This window comes from Gorilla gorilla, chromosome 5 (assembly GCF_029281585.2).
Source record: "Gorilla gorilla gorilla isolate KB3781 chromosome 5, NHGRI_mGorGor1-v2.1_pri, whole genome shotgun sequence".
NCBI lineage: Eukaryota > Metazoa > Chordata > Mammalia > Primates > Hominidae > Gorilla > Gorilla gorilla.
The window spans coordinates 138,066,374-138,074,111 of NC_073229.2; the positions used below are offsets into that span (position 1 = coordinate 138,066,374).

At 36.3% G+C, this 7,738-nt stretch overlaps 1 long non-coding RNA gene across 1 annotated transcript; it reads left to right on the plus strand.

Annotated features, from left to right (window-relative positions):
• The first annotated feature begins 74 nt into the window (after positions 1-74).
• On the plus strand, positions 75-7,310 carry LOC129534550 (uncharacterized). The gene is made up of 3 exons (XR_008681184.2): positions 75-243; positions 6,289-6,482; positions 7,210-7,310. It is a non-coding gene; the product is annotated as an uncharacterized lncRNA (long non-coding RNA).
• Positions 7,311-7,738: the final 428 nt, after the last annotated feature.

A 7,738-nucleotide genomic window follows, 5' to 3' on the forward strand; every position in this document is an offset into this window, starting at 1 on the left:
CATAGTATGTAGTTATAATGGTAACCATCACGTACATCTGACCTACAATAAAGAAGAAAATGGACAGAAAAAAGATTATTAACTTTTCCTTTTTTGTTCTTCTGTAGGTCTCATTCCTGTCGGTTAGACTTGTGGTCATGTTATTTCCTGATGGGGTCACGAGGATGAATTAGTGATTAGACACTTAGGTGCTGGACTCAAAGGGACCTGGCTCCATCACATGCAAACTTTTTGTAAAAGAAGGTACATTGTTTTATAATGTGCGTTTTTGGTTGAATATTAAACTAAAACTTGAGAGCAATCTAGCTGAGGTAGACACTGGTGTCCTGAAATCATTTGCAATACATTTAAACTAAGATATACTAGATAAAGATATTAAAACAAAAGAAAAGGTTTAGATTTTATTCCATATTTCATTTATGTTTTTACCAAACACCTGTTGAATATCTAATATGTTCTAGGGAATGGACTTGGATCTAGAAACTTAAGAGTGAATGTGCAAATGCCTAGAATCTGTTCTGGTAAGAAATTCACTTCAGTAAAAAACAATACTAAAATTATCAATAATAATCCATAATGTGATTTTTTAAAGCCAACTCATTTAACCTATTATATCTAATATAATAGATTAGATTATAATCTAGACTGTATAATCTATAGTCTAGATTATAGACATTTAATAAAAACAAATTGAATATTGCAAAAAAAGTACTTAATATACCTAGTAAAGTTTTATATGCCAAGTTTGTATGTTAATAATATTTTTATTTTAATAAATATCAGGAAGAAATAAACATAAAACATAGGAAGTGCATGTTCAGGTTATCTATTGTCATATTACAAACCACCTGAAAACTCAGTGGTATAAAACAACAATTATTTTTAAATTTTTGAACAGCTTTATATATAATTGACATATAATAAACTGCACATTTTAAAGTGCACACTTTGATAAGCATACATAGGTACACACCTGTGAAACGATCGCCAAAATCAAGATCATGACCGTATCCACAAATTTCATGATTCTGTAGGTCAAGGATTAGAGCAGCCATAAGCAGAGAGTTCGTCCCTGATACACGATGTTTGTGGCCACAGCTGTAGTTGTTTGGATAGCTGGGGGCTCCTGGGATGGCTAGAGTGGGATCATATGTCTGGGGTCTTCATTCTTCTCCATTGGATGTTTGCTGGGATGAGAAGGTCCAAGATAGTCCTTTGATAATGTGTCGTGGTGCCTGGGCTGGGATGGCTGAAACACAGGAGACCTAGCAGAAATTCTCTATACTCACCGCCATCTCCGGATGGTCAGACTTCTCACTCGGCAGCTGGCTTCCCCCAGGTCCGAAGTTTCAAGAGACTTTCAAAAGACAGGAAGTGAAAGCTGCCAGTCTCTTTCAGCCTGAGCCCGAGACACTGGCACAGCTTTACTTCCACTATGCTTTATTGGTCAAAGCAGTCTCTGAGCCCACCCAGATTCTGGGAAAGAAGGACATTGACACCACCTCTTGATGAGATAATGTCAAAGAATTTTGACCATCTTTAAAGCACCACAATGCATGTTGGATACTCTATATTCCTGAGTGAAAGAAGACTTCAATTTGGTCACATGAACAAACTATTTCTGTGTTTTACAAGGGCAGTAGTAGGGGAAGGAGGTGGTAGTAATATCAGAATTTCCATCAACTCTTCTGTCTTCGTTGCTGTTTATCAAGTAATGTTCTTCAAACAAGCTGGAGTTGCTATGCCTTGATATGGTATAAATGAGTGTGTTTTGGATACAAATACACATAGTAAAGGTAATATGGTAAATACCATTGTTTATTTATTATAGAATATTGTCATATTAATGGTATACTTTAGCCAAGTAAGTTTTTATCAAGATTCCACAATATTATTGAGACATAATCAATTCAGTAAAAAACTATTTGAGATGGACACATCGGATTCTAGTGATGTTACTCCCCCAGGGTCTTACCCTATTGGGAATCTATTGTATAACTGACATATAACTGTACCTTTGGCCAGGCGTGGTGGCTCACGCCTGTAATCCCAGCACTTTGAGAGGTTGAGGTGGGCGGATCAATGGGTCAGGAGATCAAGACCATCCTGGCCAACATGGTGAAATCCCATCTTTACAAAAATTAGCTGGGTGTGGTGGCACGCGCCTGTAATCTCAGCTACTCGGAAGGCTGAAGCAGGAGAATCGCTTGAACCCAGGAGGTGGAGATTACAGTGAGCCAAGATGGTGCCATTGCACTCCAGCCTGGTGACAGAACAAGACTTCGTCTAAAAAACAAACAAACAAACAAACAACTGTACCTTTATAAAAATTCCATCTTTTAAAAGTCTATAAATGGATCTGTTACATTTTAACAAACTACTAGAGGTAATTTCAAATAGATGGCTTCAAATTTTCTGAATAAATATAATCTGTTGTGAGGATAGCATCTTGAAGAAATGTTATCAAGCCGTGGTAAAAATATATCTTTCCTTATATGTTCAACCACCATGTGAAATGTGTGAATCTAGCATAAAATGCAGTAAAAAAAATTTTTTTTTAAGTCAGTGAAATAAACTAAGTAAATTTTTCAAGAGAATGTTTTTATTGTGATCTTTTGAGTAGCACAAGGGAAACACAAAGTATAAATACAGTTTTTATACATGGAAAGGGGACACGTGACTCATTTAAGAGGAGCTAAATAATTGTTAACAATTGTTTGTATTATTTAAATATTTGTTCAATGGCAGTGGCTACTACTTGTAAAGAAAGAGATACCCCATATCATCCTTTTGGATTCCACTTAACCATAAATAGTCATCTCAGTGGCCCAGTGGCCCTTGTTTCATAAATTTCTCACTGTACCACCATCCTAAAACATCTCTTCTGGCTAAAGCACACAGGAATGCAAAGAAGGAAGATAGACTCTTTATGAGTGCACATGTCCTTGCATACCTGTATTTCTGTATCAGGGAGATCACAAAGAACCATTAAAAATGTAAGCCATTTGGAACACTAGAGCTAGAGGAGTGGCCAGATGGTAAAGATCTTGATCATTTAGTACATCCGAAGGTGATGTATAGGGGCAGGAAGTATCTGCCACAGAACAGAGTTTAAGGCAGCGACATTCCTTGGGAGAGAAGTGGCAGCACTAAAAACAAGCAGTGAAAGCACCACATTTCCTTTGTTTTGAGTATCTTATACCTTTGGTTACTGAATGCTCAAGTCAAATCTCACGTCTGTTTCTTTAAGAAGCTCATGTCAAGGTTTTTATTATTATTTTTTATTTTTTACAAGGTTATATCATTTCCATGGAGTTGGGGGATCACGTAACCAAGATGAAAAGCAATTAAAATTAATTATTGTGATAGAGGTTAAGCTAGGTTAAAATACCTACCCAACCATCAACATTCCAGACTTCTAATGGAGATCTGTGTGTGCAGGGTGGTAAATAAGGGTTTGGCATGTGGGGTATTAATTAATTAGCATCAGAAGAGAGAGAAGTCACACATGGTAGACAGTAAATATAGCTGGAGAAAAAAGACTCAAAAATATTTCTGTATTGCTGAGCCTTAAGTTCTAGAGTTTCAAACATGCTTGTTCAAAATGTAGCTTCTTTGTTCGTGGTCAACAAATTCCTCCCAGATGATGTCAGAAAGAGTGGCTTTATCTTTGGAACCCAGTGCAGGCCTAAAGTTTATTTCATATGGTATCAATACTTATTGAGAGTGTTTTATATATGATCCATTGTGCTAGGTTTTCAGGACACAGCCATGAAAAAGACAGGTTTCCTGCCCTTGAGAAGCACACAGGCAGTAGGCAAGATTTGAAACATAATTAAATATAACAGAAAATGACCTAAAAAAGGAAATTCATATCTCAGAGAAGATTTAAGTGTTAAAAGATACAACAAAATTTAAATGTGAAGAAAAAGTGTTAGAAGAATCCAAGGCAGAATTTCTAACTATCAAAGTAGTTAAAATTTTGATAAATTTGACAACATAAAAGTAAAAAGTTATGCATGGCAAATATTACTCTAAGTAAAGCCAAAAGAAAAATGACAAACTGAGAAAAAATGTTTGCCACTCATAAATCAATGATTAAACTCCCTAAAGAGTTTTTATAAATCAATTTTTTAAAAAACCAACATCCCAATAGAACCCGAGCAAAGAACATAGACTATTTAGAAAAAAGAAAATACAAATGGCTCTTAAATATATTAAAATATGATCAACGTTATTTTAAAAATGGAAATACAAATTAGAGTTATACCATTTTCTACCAATTAGATTAGCAAAAATCAGAAAGTTTAATAACATAGTATTAGTCAAGGTGTAGGAGAATAGTGACTTCATATATTACTGCTGGAAGTATGTAGGTTAGTGAAATCTCCCAGATAACCATTTTGTAATATCTATCAAAACTGTAGGTGCATATTCTCTTATATCCGGAAATTCTAATTTTAGGAACTCATCCCACAGATACAGTCACACATGAAAAGTGACATATTTACATCATTATTAATTACAACATTGTTTATAATAGCAAAAGAGGAGAAACAACCTGAATGTCCATCAGTAGAGGTTGGGTTAAATAAAACAACATATACCCACATGACGGATTACTATGTGTTTTGGTTATCTATTGATAGTCACAAACTACCCAAAACATAGTGGCTTAAAACAATAACAATTATTTATTTTCTCTCACAATTCCATGGGTGACTGGGCTTAGTTGAGAAGTTCTGTTCTGTGTGATGTCCGCTAGGGTCATCACAGGGTCATCTGGAGAGTTAAATCAGCTGGAATATCCAAGATGGCTCCCTCACATGCCTGTTAGTTGGTGCTGGCTGTTGGACGGGAAATCAGCGTGGATTGTTGAACTGGAGGGTTTTAGCATTAGCTTTCTTCCATGTGGCCTCTCTTCATAGCTTGGGCTTCTTCCAGCGTGGTGGCTAGCTTCCAACAGAGAGTTTTCTCAGGACATAAAGTTGTAGATATCTTAAGATCTCAAAAGCTGTAGATCTCAGAAATTATACAGCATCATTGCTACCTCATTCTATAGAGAAAAATAAGTTTCAGAGCCAGCCCAGATACAACGGGAGAAAAGTGGACTCTACCTCTTAATTAGAGAAGTGGCCAGGAATTTGTGGCAGTCTCTAATCTATACTATGTATCTATAAAGTAGAAAGAGGTAATACTTTATGTATGGATTTGGAATAATTTCTAGTACCTATTGTTAAGTGATGGGTGTATATCAGTACAGTATAGTGATACGTACATACTATAATATACTATGTATGTATGCAAAAAGTATGGGCACAGGGGAAGATGCAAGATTAATTACTTACATATTACATTAATATCTTTAGAAAATACACAAGAAACTGTGTAGTTAAGCCCAAGAGTGTAAGAATGGTCACTAATTTATCTTTGTGCCTGGTGAATTTTGAATAATATGAATGTATTACCTTATTTTAAAAGTTAACCTCTAAAAATTATAACAAGTATTATAGGCTACATTTCCTGAACTAAAAATTAAGAGATATTTGGTAGAAAGCAGGAAATTTGAAATACATTCCTAAAATATCTGTCATTTTGATAGTGATTATATTCACAATGTGACTGACAGAGGAAAAGAATGATCCAGGGTGGCCACAACAAAGGGATGGCTTTTGAGCTAGGTCTTGAAGAGTGAAGTGATGACCTATAAATATTGGCAAGTTGCAGTAAGAAGACTGAAAAGGATCAAACCTGATGGTTTTCTTTTTTTTCTTTTCTTTTTTTTTTCTTTGAGAGAGAGTCTTGCTGTGTCGCCCAGGCTGGAGTACAGTGGTGTGATCTCAGCTCACTACAACCTCTGCCTCCCGGGTTCAAGCAATTCTCCTGCCTCAGCCTCCTGAGTAACTGGGACTACAGGAGCGTGCCACCACCCCAGGCTAATTTTTGTATTTTTAGTAGAGATGGGGTTTCACCATGTTGGCCAGGCTGGTCTTGAACTCCTGACCTCAGGTGATCCACCCGCCTCAGCCTCCCAAAGTGCTAAAATTATAGGCATGAGCCATTGCATGTAGCCTCTATTTTTTATGTGAAAGAAGAGGCAAAGTTATCTCTGAAATATGATTTTTTGAGAATAAAGAGGAAGACTTGAAGAGAATGAAAAAGGTTAACAGCATTTCCATAGGAAATGAATTTAAAAAGTAAGAACAAGTAGAATAGCCAGGTCAAAAAATACATGAATTTGCCACACTGTCATCAACACAGCGATGAGATTTTTTTCTGCCTACTCAGTTACAGAGGAAACAGATCATGAACTGACACAGGGTTGAGGATGAACAGCACAGGTGTGGGAGGAGGATGAAGGAATGTGAAAGGACACTGATGTGAGAGATGTTAAAAGCCATTGACCATGCAGTCCTGCACGGAAACCCAGAAGAAACAGGAGACAATGGAAACTCAGCAGCACCCATACAGACTCAGAGATGGTAATGGGAGAGGAGGTAGTGAAGTTAGATGAATAGAAAATAATTTGATTATTGGTTTGAAGTTGAAGATTTCAAACATGAAACAATTCTGGGTGAAGATACAACCTAGACTGGAATGACTGACCATGGAGTTCTCCTTCTAATACTGGCTGTTGGAAAGCTATTGATGCTGTTTTATTTGGAGACATTACTTTTTGACTGAAAAATGTAAATTGGATAGGCACCCTTAAAAACCTGGGGCATAGTTCTAGTGATCATATTTTATAAACCCAAATTAAAGCAGATGGCTTAGCAATAGCCCCTACATTTTGGTAATTTGTTAATGTATTTATATGAAAAGGCAAAATAATATGTAACATATAACAATATATTGGTTCTATGTCAGAAAACTCAGGAACCACAGTTTCTGTAGCCATTATAGCAGTAACTTTTAGAATGACAAATAACAATGAGGCAAAAAATTAAATACTTCCAAACATGCTTAAAATACAACAATTTTGAGTTAGACTGTAAACTTCTTGAGAGAAGAGACCATTTATGAACTCCATGTGTTTCAATACTCCTTTTGCACAATTGTTCCCTTCATCACTATCAATATTTAGGACAGTACGGGCCAATAGTAAGAGATAAATAATACTTCTCGTTTAAATTCTTGGTTGGTGATTTTATCTATCTCTTTTGGGGAGGTGCATTCCAGCTAGAATAACTTTATTTTTTTATCCCCCAGAAGGATGGGTGTATTCTTTCTTGTTCTACTGCTAGTTTAAAGAACAGGCGACTTCCCTGCTCAGATTCCAAATTCCTTAGGAAAACAAGAAGCGACAACAAAACCACACCAGTAACTTCCACTCACATGTCAGTTTTAAAACAACTTGGGAAAGGTCAGTCTATTTGACTTCCTTCTATTGTTGAATTTACCCAGTTCCTGATTATATTACAGTCTGGTGGTGATTTTTAAAGGATATTCCTTTATCTGTTTCGGTTTTCTAAGCGACATAAATTAACCAGGAGCTTTCTTTTCACACTGAATACTGTTTGTCTTGGGAAAAGATTAGCTGTGATTTAAATTTTTTTTAAAAAACCTGTTCTCTTTAGCTCTCGCCTTTGCAAGCACACCGATAGCACTGGAGTGGGAACCCGTTGAAGAGATAGGTAGAAGGGAGCCAAGGAAAGCTCACCAGTGACACGAAGAGGTCACTGGTGTGTACTGTATCTCAATTTCACTGCCAAGGACACTCAGTGGATTAAGCACTAAA